Source organism: Miscanthus floridulus, chromosome 13, assembly GCF_019320115.1.
Source record: "Miscanthus floridulus cultivar M001 chromosome 13, ASM1932011v1, whole genome shotgun sequence".
Taxonomy (NCBI): Eukaryota; Viridiplantae; Streptophyta; class Magnoliopsida; order Poales; family Poaceae; genus Miscanthus; species Miscanthus floridulus.
In genome coordinates, this window is record NC_089592.1 from 1,817,829 (window position 1) to 1,834,161 (window position 16,333).

Genomic DNA, 16,333 nt, shown 5'->3' on the forward strand with positions numbered 1-16,333 from the left:
CAAGGACATTTTCAGGAAGGAGATTGCTCAATTTATAATGAGAGCAAAGCAAAAAAAAAAAAAAAAAAACAAGTCCGGAATTAGTCAATGGCTAGAAGCTTATGTGTAATCTTGTTTAGCTTCTTTCTTTCTTTTTTTTTGTTTCTTGAGCTGTTGTGTTGTTTGTACTCTTTGTTTTAATAAAATTCTAGTAGAGGGCAACCCCTCCTATTAGCCCTGTTCGTTTATCTTATAATCCGTACTTTTCAGCTTGTTTTTTCAGTCGGAACAGTGTTTTTCTCTCACAACAAATCAGCTGGAACAACGTTTCGGCTTGTTTTTTCAGCGAAGCGAACGGGGCCATTCCCTTCAAGAAAACTTCAAGCGCCAAGTCAGTCAAGTGACTATGCAACAAGCTATGTCCCGTTGCAGCGCAAAAATATGTTTGCTAATCTAACAAAAAAAAAAAACTCTGTGTCAACTTCTAGGCAAGTGCGTTAACTAAAAAAAATCAAGCCATGTATAGAAAAAAAAAGGCAACCGCTGAATGGGATTGAGCGTTACATACGAGAGGATAAGATTCCATGGGCCAGGCAGTTGGTATCATGAGTCCACTGCCATATTTTTTTTTTTTGCCCATTGAATACTCTATTCAGTACTCGGTAACCAACTACTACCGTTCTAGTGTTCTACCAACTACTGCCGTTGTGTCTATATATACCAAGGCACGGTAAGGGCCGAAAAACTCACAGGCCACAGCAAAAGTAGAAGGAGCCAAGGCTAAAACCGAAAACGAGCTGCCACCATGGCAGATCACGGGCCACACAAAGCATTGTTCCTTCGGCTCCTAGAAATCCTCTCGATAGTCGTCCTATTCTCGCTTCACGCTTCGCCAGCAACCACACGCACTGTGGCTACGCCTCCGGTCTCATGCCGTCCCGACCAGGCATCAGCGCTGCTCCAGCTGAAAAGATCCTTCACCACCACCGGTTACTCCACGTTGCGTTCCGGACATGGAGGACCGGCACGGACTGCTGCCGCTGGGTGGGCATTAGGTGTGCCCAAGCCAACGGCCTCGTCACTTCCCTGGACTTGGGAGAGCGCGGTTTGGAGAGCGGAGGTTTGGACTCCGCACTCTTTGCTTTGACCTCTCTTGAGTACCTTAACCTTGCCTACAATGACTTCAATGGGTCACTGCTACCATCCAGTGGATTTGAGCGCCTCACGATGCTCACCTACCTTAACTTATCTAGTTCTAGCTTCTCTGGTCAGTTGCCAACAACGGCCATAGGGAGCCTGACAAATCTTATATCCCTTGACCTGTCTACTAGCTATGAAATCCTTGACCTACTCGATAATGGTTACTATCCCACCTTCCATAGAAGTTCAGATTCTATACGGCTTGTGGAGCAAAACTTTGAAGGCCTAATCCATAACCTTAGTAATTTAAGGGAGCTACACCTTGGCTTTGTGGACCTGTCCAGCAGCGGGACGCGATGGTGCAAGGCCCTAGCCATAAACTGTCCTCAACTTTTGGTGCTTAGCTTACCATATTGTCTACTATCAGGTCCCGTATGTGGCTTACTTTCTAGTACCTTGCACTCAATTTCTGTTATCAATCTAGAGCGTAATGTATTATCTGGCCCATCCCAAGATTTCTTTACCAACTTATCCACCAACTTATCCAATCTGACTGCTCTCCAACTTAGACGAAACTTTCTTCAAGGATGGATACCTCCTGCAACCTTTCAACATAAGAAACTACTGAGTATCGATCTTTATGGCAACCGTCAAATTTCTGGTTACTTACCAAACTTCTTAAACGGTTCTAGTTTGGAGAACCTGAATGTTGGCAGAACGAATTTCTCTGGTACAATACAAGGTTCGATTGGCAACCTCGTACACTTGAAGAAGTTGGGGCTTGGTGCAAACCGCTTTTCGGGAGAGCTACCCTCATCAATAGGAAAACTCAAATCCTTGATTGCATTAGAGATTGCTGGACTGGGAATAGTAGGTTCCATGCCACCGTGGGTTGCAAACCTGACATCTTTGATGTCGCTTCGGATCTACCACTGTGGCTTATCGGGGCCTATACCTTCTTTCATTGGTGACTTGAGGAATTTGAAAGATTTCGTGTTGTATGACTGTGGATTTTCAGGTGAAATACCATCTCATCATATCGCAAACCTGACTCAAATGGAAGTGCTCATGCTTTATTCAAACAAGTTCACAGGCATCCTGGACCTCAACTTTATTACGAATCTGCCCAATCTTAAGGCGTTGGAACTCTCTGGCAATAACCTTGTTGTGATCGATGGAGAAGACAATTCTACATTAGCATCCTTTCCCAAAATCCTAGTCTTACTTCTTGAGAGTTGCGGCCTTTCTAAATTCCCCAGTTTCTTGAGGCACCAAGATAAGCTCAAGTGGGTTAACCTTTCGGATAACAATATCCGCGGTGCTATACCATCCTGGGTATGGGACACATGGAACTACTCTCTTTTCGCTTTGGACCTCTCAAACAACGAACTAACTAGTGTTGGCTATACCTCTTATCTTCTTCCTCTACAGGTAGAAATATTCAAACTTAACAACAACATGTTTGAGGGGTACATACCTATACCTCGAGACTATGCACACATTCTTGACTACTCAACCAACATGTTCTCATCTGTACCTCCCAATTTCAGCTCCCATCTTACTGATGTAACCCTCTTTTTGGCCACGAGCAATAACTTGTCTGGAAAAATTCCATCATCCTTTTGTGGAGGCACCAGTATACAAATCCTCAATCTATCTTACAACAACTTTAGTGGATCAATCCCTTCTTGTTTGATGGAAAATGTCAACGAGTCATTGTCTTTAAATGAAAATAAACTAACTGGGATGCTTCCAGACACCATCAAGGAAGGCTGCTCATTTGTGTCAATAGATTTCAGTGGTAACTGCATTGATGGGCAGCTGCCCAGATCTCTTATTGCTTGTGCAAACTTGGAGATCCTTGATGTTGGTAATAATCAGATTACTGACACATTTCCATGTTGGATGAGTAGACTTCGTGGACTCGGAGTCCTTGTCCTGAAATCCAACAAACTCTTCGGACAGCTTGCGCAATCTATTGAAGACGACAAGACTTATTGTGCATTCCCTAGTGCAACAATAATTGATATATCATCAAACAACTTCACAGGTACATTACCCCTGGGAAAATGGTTTCAGGAGTTGAAGTCGATGATATTTATAGAACCAAATAAATCACTGGTCATGGAGCACGAACTTCCAAAATTAGGATCTACATATCACTATAGTGCTGCATTCACATATAAAGGACAGGACATGAGATTTCATGAGATACTAAGAACACTTGTATTTATTGATTTCTCCAATAATGCATTCCATGGTAGCATCCCTGCAGCTATCGGGAAACTTGGTTTGCTACATGGCCTCAACATTTCACATAACTCTCTCACCGGTCCGATTCCATCTCAGCTGGGTCATTTGAGGCAGTTGGAAGCTTTGGATCTGTCTTTCAATGAGCTATCTGGTGAAATTCCACAAGAGCTAGCATGGATGGACTTCCTCACGACATTGAATCTGTCTGACAACAAGTTGGTGGGAAGTATACCCCAATCGCCTCATTTCTTGACATTCACTAACAGCTCATTTCTAGGAAATGACGGCTTATGTGGGGCTCCGTTATCTAAAAAGTGCATCAGCAAAATAACAGCAACGTCACATGTTTCCAAGAAGAAATCTGTAGACATTGTGTTATGCCTCTTTACTGGACTAGGATTTGGTATTGGGATTGCAATTGCAATTGTTGTGGCATGGGGGATCCCCATTAGAAAACGCCGAACTTAAAGAAAGGCAGGAAACACTACTTTGTTATGGATCAAATGGTTAATTAATTTCTGTATCTGGATCACTTTTGATACATGTGGACTCAATGATACAATATTTTTCTAATGTTGGAAGTTTGTGGTGTTAACTGATTGACTTTCATTTGTGCTTCCTCAAACAGCAACCTAGTAGTGCCTAAGGCACACCAAGTTTAACTCTCGCGTAATAGCTACATGAAACACTGCCATGGCCGTCATACAGCCCCAACATCTCAACTGAGAGACCATATTGAGATGTATATAGGTGTGATGACTCACTAGTGCAGATAGGGGCTACAATCTAGGTTGGAAAACCCCTTCAATCCTGGTTTCCCAACCAAGACTGCGAATCCGGAACTAACAGTGCCCCTTTAGTCCCGGGTCAGGGAAACAGGACTGATAGGGGACGGTCCTTTAGTCCTGGTTGATAGTACTAACCGGCACTTGTAGAGAAAGCAGTTGTTGGAACTAATAGTGCCCCTTTAGTCTCGGGTCAGGGAAACGGGACTGATAGGGGACAGTCCTTTAGTCCCGGTTGGTAGTACCAACCGACACTAGTAGAGAAAGCAGTTGTTGGAACTAATGGTGCCCCTTTAGTCCCGGGTCACGGAAACTGGACTGATAGGGGAAGGTCCTCTAGTCCCGATTGGTAGTACCAACCGGCACAAAAGTGTTTATTAGGAGAAAAAGAGTGCGGGTGTGGAGATTCAAACTTAAGACCTCTCACTTCGGCCCTTTCGCGTGTTGCCATCTCAACCTCACCACACATCTGACTTAGATAAGATATGATTTTCATTTAAATTCACTCTGGAGGCACCTTTAGTCCGGATTTGAGACATAAACCTGGACTAAAGGTATCTTTAATCCGGGTTCGTGTCTGAAACCAGAAATAAAAGTCACACTTTTAGTCCGGGTTCGTTGTTTGACGAGATTTTGTGAAAAATTTTCTAGTATGCATGTAGATCTATATGTGCTTTTGAAAATAACATGAATCAGGTCGCATATGCGCTAACGCATAGTGCGCATGTCTGTTTACGTGTGCTGAAAAAGGGAAAGCTAACAGGCTAGTCACGTGATCGAGTTTGCATTTATGTTCATTCATCGTGAAAGCACGTACGTATCTTTGCTCAAAATGCCTCTCAAGCAATTTGCGTCCGAGGCCGGAGGCCATATCCATTTAAAACAAGTATATTAGAAAAAAGAGGAAGCTACGGCCGCAACCAGCTACGCCTATACATGGCGTCGTACGCGCAGGAAGTACTTCTTCGCGCTGCGGATACATACGTTTGCGGCATATTCGGAGGTCTCGTACCGTTTCGAGATCTTCACGAAAGGGGCTAAGGAGAGGCTCGGAGCGGATCGGCGGAAGGAGGCAGCCGGCAGCGTCGTGTGAGATGGCCGCACGGCTGCGCCGTCGCCCAAGGAGCATATACGCCTGTGCTAGAGGAGCGCTGCAGCGACGCAGCCTCTATTCATCTACTACGTACGTGCCGCCGGCCGGAGGGCTGCGTCATGAGGAAGCCGGAGAGGTGCACCAAGGCAACCGCGACCACGCGGCCATCTATCAAGCAAACACAGCAGCCCGCGCGGACGGCGCTGGCTTCATCCAGCCCCATCTACACCAACGACGCTGGAGGAGGAGCGCGCCGAGCCTCCGAACTAGAAGCAAGCCGCCGAAGGGATGGACGCCATGTCTCGCGTCATCAGTTTCAGCGCAGGTTGAACTAGTCTCTTCTCTTTCCACGCATGGGTGCTGCATCGGTGGTTCCATGGTTGCCGCGTTCATGATGGAGGATGCGAGAAGCCGTGCCGGTGCCTGGACGTGGCGATTGGGGATATACCTGTCGCCGGTCGTGCGCGAGGCCTGGAGGTCGAGTGCTGGACACGACCACCAGACGCCGTGCATGCATGGCGCATGCACCCATGTATGCACGTGCATGCTACGTACTGCCACAAGCAACCAAGAAGGCCATGCGGGCAACCAGGAGCGCCGCGCGGTGATGATGACCAACTACTTCAACGCGCCGACCCGTCGCCCACTACGTCAGTACCCCATCACTACCGGATTTTGAACCGGCACAACCATACCAACAGTGATGAGGATAAGCTATCACTGTCGGTTCCTACAAACCGGTAGTGTTCTTCAACTTCACTACCGGTTCTTTACACAACTGGCAGTATTCATTTCTACCAACACTGCCGGTTCATAAGACCACCTAGTAGAGCTCAATTCCAACAACACTGTCGGTTTGTGTTTCAACCGGCAGTGTTGCAGTAAGAATCACTGCCGGTTTGTGACAAGAACCGGCAGTGATGGCTAAGCCAACGCTGCCGGTTTGTGGCTCGAGCCGGCAGTGCCATCACTGCTGGTTTTGTTGCTAACCGACAGTGATGTTTACGACAACACTGTCGGTTTTCAGATAACCGACAGTGATGTCACGTTCGCAATTTATTGTTTTATAATTGATTTCAATTTATATTTTTTTGTGGAATCGGGTTTCACTTTATATACGCTACGTAGACGACATGTACATCAATATTAAACATTACAAATGTTACGGTTACAATTCAAATGTTCTTATCCACATCTCGATCCCTCAAAATAAAAAAGAAATATTCTTGGACTTCACACATGCTTCTCGGACTTCTTACGATAATCTAACGAGCCGCTCTGCGCCATACTGGTCCTTGTACTTCACGGATTGTGCAATGGAAAATACTCTATTTTTTTCCAATACCTCGGCTAAGATGAATTTTGCCAGCTTCGATTGCAGTGCGATGATCTCCATGTCTAACAGTCTTTCGTGGTTATATTTCTTATGTTGTCGTTCAAAAAAGATGATATCCAAAGAGGAACAATAAATCATTTTGTTGAATTATTAACAGACAAATGAAATGGGGATTATACACACCAACTTATCGGCTTCTTCCGATTTTTCGCTGATGTAGCGAAGCATTGCCTACATTACATAAAACCCGCATTCATTGTTTCCCGCCGGCTGTGATAGGTACTTCCGCTCCATTTCGACAACCTTGAATGGGACCGGCTTCCCACCGATATGTCTTCTTCGGACACTGAGCAACATTAAAAGGAGAAACATTAGAAAACGGTATGTGTGATTAGAAAATAATATGTTATTAGGATCGCTTACTAATTCAGCACTGCCACCGGTGCATCCAGATGTGAAATGGTTTTTTCTTCGAGTCTCACACCTCGATCAGATTTTTGGTAAAATTAACACAAATGAAGACGAAATGGTTGCTGCAATCACAGAATCCTAATTATCGAATAATCTTAACGAAAAAAGAAGAATAAAATTAAAAGCCGAGAACACATACTCACAGTTATAGGCTAGAACTATGTGGGTTTTGTTCTTCATCGTGAATTCATCGAAAACAGCAATCAATTTCTGTTTCAGGTTTTTCACGTCACATCCATGGAGGCTTAGACATGTCCTCTCATTGACTCGCAAGGGGTCCAAGAAGCCTATGTAATCCCATTTGCTTTTTAGAATGCAAAATTTTGCTGTACACCTACATAAAAATCATGGGAAGTGCTTAAAAATTTACAATTTGTGTCTCGAGAGAGTAGTTAATTGTAATATCGTGCGTGTAGGGTACTTACATAGTCCACAGCGTCAACATTTGAACATCGAGAGAGCATTTCTAGTATAGCTAGAACAAGCACTCCCACTCAACATCGAACTTCTCTTCTTTAGGATAATGGAAAACATATGGCGAACGGATAATAACCTCAAAACAAAAGTCGTCCATCTCTGTTGCTTGAGCCATGTAATATTCATGTAACTGGCGCATATATGTTGTCAGATTTTTATACTCATGATTGGGAACCAAAACATTGCCCCTTTCATACTTCATTGCCGGTGTTGCCGTCCCTTGTACATCATAATAGATTGTCGTGGCCTCTTCCATGGTTAATCCTGGGTTGTCTTCGATAAACTTCTGTATGTTTCTTAAATCTTTATTTTGTATTTCTTCGTCTCTTGTTGTAGTGTATTTATTCTTTGTTTGCCTTTCAAATTCGGACTTCAACAAAAACAAAGGCAGTGAGGCATAGAGATTGAAGAAACTAACACAATCTTCCTTCGAGATGTGTGCTGTAAATTTTTCTTTCATCAAGGTGGTAACGCTACCACTGAACGACCTTTTTCTTTTCTGTTCGTCCACTTTGGGAGCATTAGCGACCGAATCCAAGGACCTTTTCTGTGACTGCGAGGATGTCCTTGATCTTGTTTTGGGCTGAGGTGGAGGAGGAGGAGGAGAATGACGACGAGAATTCTGTTTTCCCGACGCTGATGAAGATGGAGGAGGAGGAGGAGTCTCTTTTCTCAGGACTGATGAAGATGGAGTCGGACGAGGAGGAATAGAAGGAGACCTCTGTTTTCTCGGGGGTGATGGCTCCGGATGAGGAGGGGAGTGATCTCTATTGGGAGATGGTGAGTGATCATCGCGGGTGGGCGAAGACTCACAGTCGTCCTCATCATCAGAGGACAATTGATGATCAAGCTTAATGAAGCGCTTGCGCCAGGCCACTTGAGAGCTCTTGTTTTGACCAAGTTTCGGCCTGTCTTCTGCTACGGGGAACTCAATGGGTATCTTGTTAAACTTCTTATCAAGTATTCTATCAATGGTGATACAATGTCTGCATAATGATTACATAGTTAACAATAATCTAACTATGTTTAGGTGCATCAACAATGAGGGCCTCATTGTGATCAATTCATACGTAAGCAGGTTCGTCACCCTCTTGAAGGATAGGTAGGGGTACGTTCGCCCTGAATGGATGCATTTCCTGATAGCCCCTGTAGTCTTCTTTATTCGTCACTCCATCAACACCGACAATCTTCCTTTTCCCTTCTAGGACTACTTTTAGCCTTCCTTTTGTCTTGTTGTCCCTTGCATAGAAGTCTTGCATAACATCTCTTGCAAGGACGAAGGGGTTAGCTTTGTATGCGGTCTTAGTGAGATCAACGATAGTGAACCCTTCGCTATCAGTGTTGATTTCCTCGAGCCGGACCCACTGGCAGCGAAAAAGAGCTGCCTTCATTGGATAGTAGGCTAGCTCCCATATCTCCTCTATGAAACCATAGTATGTCGCCTACATGTTGCCATTTTCGTCGTGAGCATCAAAATGAACACCACAATTTTGGTACGTGCACTTTCCATCTTGGTTTTTTGTGTAAAATGTGAATCCATTGATCTCATACCCTTGGTACTTAAGATATGTACTCGAAGGCCCCTTGGCTAAGGCATCCAGTTGATTACCCAACTTTATTCCAAGTAAGCGATGTCGCAACCAGCTGACAAATTCCTCCTTATGTTTTTATCCAGCCAAGCCTATGACCTACTCGTATACAGAGTTTGCAGCGATTGCCTGTGCTCGTCAATGTATGGCATCACACCCTCGACTTGCTGGAGAACAGCGAACTGTGCCTGTCTGAAGTAAATAGGGTCATCTACTATAATAGATTTCTCCCCGATCGTTCCTTTGCCACGTAGTCTTCCCTCGTGACGAGATTCTGGAACTATGACCCTTTTGATGTCCAGATAACATGTGCAGAACTCAATGGCCTCCTTCATTGATCATCCTTCAACCATGCCCCCTTCTGGCCTAAATCTGTTCCTAACATACCTCCTAAAAACTTTCATCAATCTTTCGAAAGAGAACATCTGATGCAGGTACATTGGGCCAAGGGCTCTAATTTGGTCAACAAGATGAATGAGCAGATGCAATGAGATATCAAAGTAAGTCGGCGGGAAATGCATCTCAAGCCTAACGAGAGTTTTGGCTATGTCCCGCTGCAGCTGCTCTAGCGTGGACACATCAATGACCTTTTTTGAGATCATGTTAAAGAACGAGCAAAGCTTTATGATTGAGGCGTGAACCTTTGGGGGGAGGATACCACGCAGGGCAATAGGGAGCAGCTGAGTCATAATGACATAACAGTCATGGGCCTTCATAGGGCCATAGTTGAACTTGAGTTCTCTCATATTCACTAGCCTCTTCGGGTTCGCACAGTAGCCCGTTGGGACTTTGAGTTCATTGAAGAAAAAAATAAGCGCACGCTTTTCTTCCTTCTTCAATGTCCATGACACAACCGGAAGTTCGAACTAGCCATTCTCTAGCTCCACGGGATGCAGCTCTTTCCTGATTCCCAAGTGTTGCATGTTCAGGCGTGTGGCTAGTGAATCCTTTGATGTCCCCCCGGTGTCCATCAAGGTGTTAAGAGTGTTAGCGCACACGTTTTTAGTGATGTGCATGGGATCAAGATAGTGGCGTGCACTCAGAAATGGCCAGTAAGGTAGTTTCCAAAAAATCAATTTTTTCTTCCAAACGCTCCCATCAGGCGCTGCTACTGCATTGTCCCCCTTCCCAAGGACAACCTCTAGTTTATTGAGTTCTCGAAGTATCGCAGGCCTGTCTCGATATTTTGGAGCTAAGCGTTTCTCAATAGTACCGTTTAAATATTTTCTGTTCCTATGGTAAAGATGATCCTTAGGTAGGAACCTACGGTATCCCATATAAACTATCTTTGAGTTATTTGGCAGATTTACCGCATCGGTGTCATCCAAGCACTCGACACATCCAGTATAGCCTTTTGTCTTCTCTCCGAACAACGAACCTCAACCTGGCAGGTCGGTGATTGTAGCGATAAGTACTCCCTTGATCGTGACATGTTCCTTTTTGTACTCGTTCCAAACATCCGGCACACCCTTTTCAAACATCTCCATTAGTTCATCGATCACTGGTTCCAGAAACACATCAATGTCATTCCCAGGTTATCTTGGCCCTTGGATCAGTAGTGGCATCTGGATGTACGACCGCTTCATACAGACCTAAGGTGGAAAGTTGTATATACAGAGCGTCACTGGCCAGGTGCTATAATTGCTTCTAACCTGGTGGAAAGGATTCATCCCATCTGTGCTCAAAGCAAACCAAAGGTGCCTTACCTCTCCACCGATGTCCTTATAGAATATAGTATTAACAATCCTCCAGTCATGCCCATCGGCGGGGTGCCTCATCATTGTATCTTTCTTATGCTCTTCACCATGCCAGCGCAACAGCTTGGCTGACTTTGCACATGCAAACAACCTATGCACCTGGGGAGCTATAGAGAAATATCAACCGACCTTTACGGGACCTCCTATGGTCTTGGTACCCTCATCTGACGGCCCTTCCTTGTACCATGGAGCTTCACACTTGGGACACTTGTCCAAGTCTTTGTATTTTTCTCCATGGTACAATATACAATCATTGGAACATGCGTGGATTTTTTCAACCTCGAGGCCGATGGGGTAGATCATTTGCTTGGCCAAGTATGTCTTTTCTGGCAACTCGTTTTTTTTCTGGGAGCATTTTCCTTATTATACCTAACAACTGATCGAAGCCTTTATCGCTCAATCCGTTTGTCGATTTGAACTCTAACAACATGATGTCGGCTTCCAGTTTGCTCATTGGACAATTCCTATATAATAGTGTTTTGCCATCTTGTCTCATTTTCTCTAGCTTTCTCAGCTGTCTTTCACTAAGGCATCCGATCTCTACATTACGTAGCAACTGAGAAATGCCATCGTTATCCTCGGTGTCGTCAGCTAGCATTTTCCTAAACACATTATTAACTGTGGCCATAGGTTCCGTGTTGACACTGGGTTCCTCGTCAGCATCGTGGATGGCTACGTCAGGCATGTCCACATCATCATCGTTTTCCTGCAAAACATTCACACCAACCTCGCCATGCATAGTTCATATCGTATAGTTTGGCATGAACCCCCTTGTAATCAAGTGCGATCGTATAGACACAATTTGACGAAAGTTCCTATGATTCTTGCAATCTTTGCATGGGCAGAAGACAGGGTTCGCATTCCCAACATGGGCTTTGGCATCGGTGATAAACTGGCTGACACCATGCATGTACCGCTTATCTGTTCGGGACAGATGCATCCACTCTCGATCCATCTCTGCACAAAAAAATACTGAGATAGTAATTACAAAGAATTAATAAGAAATAAAGCTTCATGAACAACAATTGTAGCTCAAAAGTACCATTTTTGGAAAACATTATTGTACACTAATTATTGAAAAATTAAAATTGGTAGCCCTGGCCCTGTAAATTGAAAATCGTAGTAAAAAACAATTATTGCACAATATTGAAGAACAACTATTCTACTCTACTTCTAAGAACTAATTATAGCATCACATACTAACAATGATGATCTTGACCACCATGGAATAATTAGCTAGGAATTTAAATGTGTTCATAGACACCAACCTTTTGGATGATGGATTCACCATAATTTGAGCCTTGCACAAATGTCCAATTGGAAAAGTGCTCTCTAGAATGGAGAAAGAACTAGAATGAGAATCAAGCAATGTAGACATCAAAACGAAGCTAATTAAGCAACAAAATCAAAGGAGTGGATGTTTGTTACTAACCTTAAAGCAAAAAGATCAAGCCATTCTTCAAAATCCAAGCACTAGCTTCATGGTGAAGAGCAGCCGCAATAATGGAGGAAAGGGTCCAAACGCGTGCCTCTGTTCTCGGGATGGAAGAGAGGAGGAAGGAGAGGACGTCTGCAGCCTTTTTGTGTTGTAGGCTTACCACCGTCGATTCTTGGCTAGAAACGACAGTGATAGAGCCCAATCACTGTCAGCTCTTGGCTTAAACCGGCAGTGATAAGTGGCCGCCAAAACACTGCCGGTTCAAGCCACAAACCGGTAGTGATGTGGTCCTTCACTGCCGGTTTTAGCCCAGCCCCAATCATTTTTTCATTTTCAAACTCATAACCGGCAGTGAAGGTACATCACTGCCGGTTCTCACAAATCCAGTAGTGATGATGTTGGCAGTGATGTGCAAATCTGGCGTAGTGGCCGGATGACTGTGCTGAGCCGGGAGCGACGCCGCACGACTGCACCGAGCTACGGGTGATGCCCCGACGCCGGGAGGCTACGCGAGCCAGATGAGATGCCCCGACAACATCGCCACACCACAAGAGGCGAGTCCGAACGCTGTCAACAATGGCTCTGCACCTACACCACCAACAACGCTGCCGTACCAGAGATGGGCGAGCCTAGACGCTGTCAGGAACGGCTCCACATCTACACCGCCACTGCCGCCGCTGCACCGGAGGCAAGCCCGGATGCTGTCAGCAACGGCTCTACATCTACATCGATGAGGCAAACCCTACGGGTGAAGCTGATGTCCCAGCGGTCCTGCTCTGGCTCCATTTACTACACCAACTACGCGTTGGTCGACACCGACGAGGTGAGCGACGCTACACCAACCACGTGCTGGTTGATATCGATGAGCCGGGTGACGCTACACCAACGACACGTGCTGGTTAACATCGACAAGGCGAATGGCGTCGTGGACAACCGCATCTACACCGACAACACCTTCACACGAAGGAGGCAAGTCCGAAGGCCATCGACATAGGATCTACACCTACACCGACACTACGCGCCGATCGACATCGACATAGGACGACACGGGCGGGCAAGCTGATGTTCCAGCCACGCTATGATGACTACATCTACATCAACAAGCATGCACCAGTCGATGCCGACGAGGCCTCTACTTCAATGACTTATACGACCAAGCTCTTCAGCATACCCTAAAGATGATGCCGAGGACGTCCAAGATGGCTTAGATACACCGTCTTCATGCATGACCTTGTACTACAACTCCACTAAGGCGAACGACATAGGTAGACATGGCTAATGTTCTAGTCATGTTGTACTGGCCCATGGACTGATGAGGCCATGGATCACGCCAATGCCACCTACATCCACACCAACACCACATGCATGGAGAACGTGAAGCGAAGACCGGAGACGACGACCACAGCAGCTTAATCGGAGGTACACTGTGAGCCTGAATCGTAGAGGTAGTTAACTAGGAGCCTTCCGAGGTCCTGGGAACTAGAAGACCACATCGTCAAAGTCAGATCGCCGCCAGCAGGCTATGGAGCGCACACTTGTGTTAGGGGAACCTGTATTTGTATTTTCCATAAATATGAATAATGTCTGTGTTCCCTTATCTTTATTTTTCTTTTGTATTTAGTATACTGGCATGCCCGCGTTTTATTTTATGCACGGAGAGATCCCCTCTGTCGAGTGTGATTTTTGTGTCCAAACATTCGTGTCTCAAACCGGGAATAAAAGTCTGCCGCACTGGCATGCCTTGGTAATCGTTACAACTGGGACTAAAGGGTGGAATTGGTCACAGTTTGTATTACGAACCAAGACTAAAGGTCCCGGTCCTCCCTTTAGTCACGGTTGCAATTTTGTACCGGGACTAGATACTTTTTGGCCATGGATGAAAGGTCGTTTCTCTACTAGTGCGGGACTAAAGGGGCCGCAGCCCCTGGCCCGGGGCTTGCGCGTTTAGTCCCGGTTGGTGTTGACAACCGGTACTAAAGGTATATTTTTTGTTTTCTTTCCTTTTTCTTTTATGGTTTCTTTTTAATTCAATTCTTTTTCGTTCAATTAGTTTTTCGTATATGTATTCTACGCTACTAATATACATATAAGCTAGTTTTTGTTCGAGCATTATACATACATAACAAATTAAAATGTATGAAGCTATACAAATATTTCAAAATCTTGTACATGAAACTATATACATAAGCTAACAAAAGCTTGTGCTGCCCTTGTGATTACATTCAATCCTAATCTTCATCACGGTTGGGAAATATTTTTCTTCTGTCATAGTTCTATGACCTGGTCAAGAAGAAATCCTGCCAATGACTCTTGAATTGCTTTGATATATTCCTATGGTAGGAACTTTTACTCCCTCCATTGAAGATTCGAATGTAAAAATGAATAAATGATTAGTGTGCGTGTATATATATAAACACAATGGTAATAAATAAATTATGTATATTGTTTACGTACTTCTAGGTGTTCTTCATTTGTTTCGATGAGTAATGCATGAGGTGTTCGCAAATGTAGTATCCACATAAGTTGTTCCCCGGTTCCTACCTTAGACACCACTTTACGAGGAAACGATGCATCAAACAATCAAGCATGGTAATGATGAATTAAACAACGTAAAGATGCGGGGACCTAGCTAGTACTTACTTTGTGCTCCATTATGTTTAGAGGCACCTTCCAGTCACCTCGGTGTTTCGAAATGAACATTTCCTAGGCACTGCCCAAGAAAATAAATAAATGGAGTTATTCCCATAATATTGAGAAAATGATGTAAAAGGTAAAGTGCGAGACCAAAATTACTTCCGAAGAATATCTAACATGTCTTGGTACTCCTCTCTGTCTTTTCTCATTGAGTCCAAGATACAGACATTGTTTTTGTAAGGATAGATGACCAATAGTATCCAGTGAAAGCTGCATGTGTTTATACGTAGGCATACCTCATTAATTACACTCAACATGGATTAAGGAAAATAAAATGTGCACAAGACAGTAACACTCTCTTGAAGTTGTAAGGGAATAGTATCGTATTCTTGTGATGTTATTTATATAAGAACCTGAACATTCTCTTCTTGATTTCATTTGGTTTTTTTAACAACATTGTCTGGGAATATGATATATGGTTCCACGAAACCAACATCATAGACACATATTTTTTGTGGTTCATCATCTCCATTCTGCATATAGTGAGGATAACTATATATAGTGAGGATAATTATATATAGACAACGAACAAACATACAAGTGGCATTAATTATAGAAAGAAATCACTTACAAACACCAGCAGCTGATGAGAGATTTGTCGAGAGACTCCTGGTGGTATAGTTGGTCCAGGTTGTGCGCCCTACATGCTGGATCAGACCCCCGGCAAGGTTGGCCAAGATCAATGTGGATGCGACGGTCTCCAAGAATCCAAGGCATGCGATAGTGGCTGCCGTGGCCCGTGATGAGGAAGGCAATTTTTGGGGAGCTTCAGCACTGGTAATGGAAGGATATACCACTACGTGAAAAATAGTTTGTAGCAACGGGGCTTTTTTTTAGGGGTGGCTGGCATTGGAGCCGTGCCTACAGTGGCGTACTTGGACTCCAGCACGGCAGCCGCCCCTACAAGTGCCACAGTAGGGGCGGCTGGTAATACGAGCCGCCCCTGCTGTGTCCATTTGTAGGGGCGGTTGAACTACAAATGCCCGTTGTATATATAGCAGCCACCTTCTTCCACCTCGGGCCACTCTCTCCAACCCGAGCAAAAAAAGGTTCCAACCCTAACTCCCTCTCGCGCATCCACATCCACCTCTCCCTCTCCCTCCTCTCTCTGCGGTGGCTCCCTCTCTCTCTTGTCTCTACTCTCCTCCCTCCCTCTTCTCTTAGCGGCATAGGAGGGCCCAGGCGTGGTGGCCCGGCCCGACACTGCGGCGCGGTGGTCTGGCGGCCCCAGCGTCATGGCCTATGGGCCCCCATGCGGAGGTGGCGCGGCAACGCGGTGCTGTGAGTAGGCCCACTAGCCACCTGCAGCCCGACTGGGTGC

At 45.0% G+C, this 16,333-nt stretch overlaps 1 pseudogene; it reads left to right on the forward strand.

Moving 5' to 3' along the window:
- The first annotated feature begins 732 nt into the window (after positions 1–732).
- Positions 733–6,430, forward strand: LOC136500658 (receptor like protein 22-like; annotated as a pseudogene).
- Positions 6,431–16,333: the final 9,903 nt, after the last annotated feature.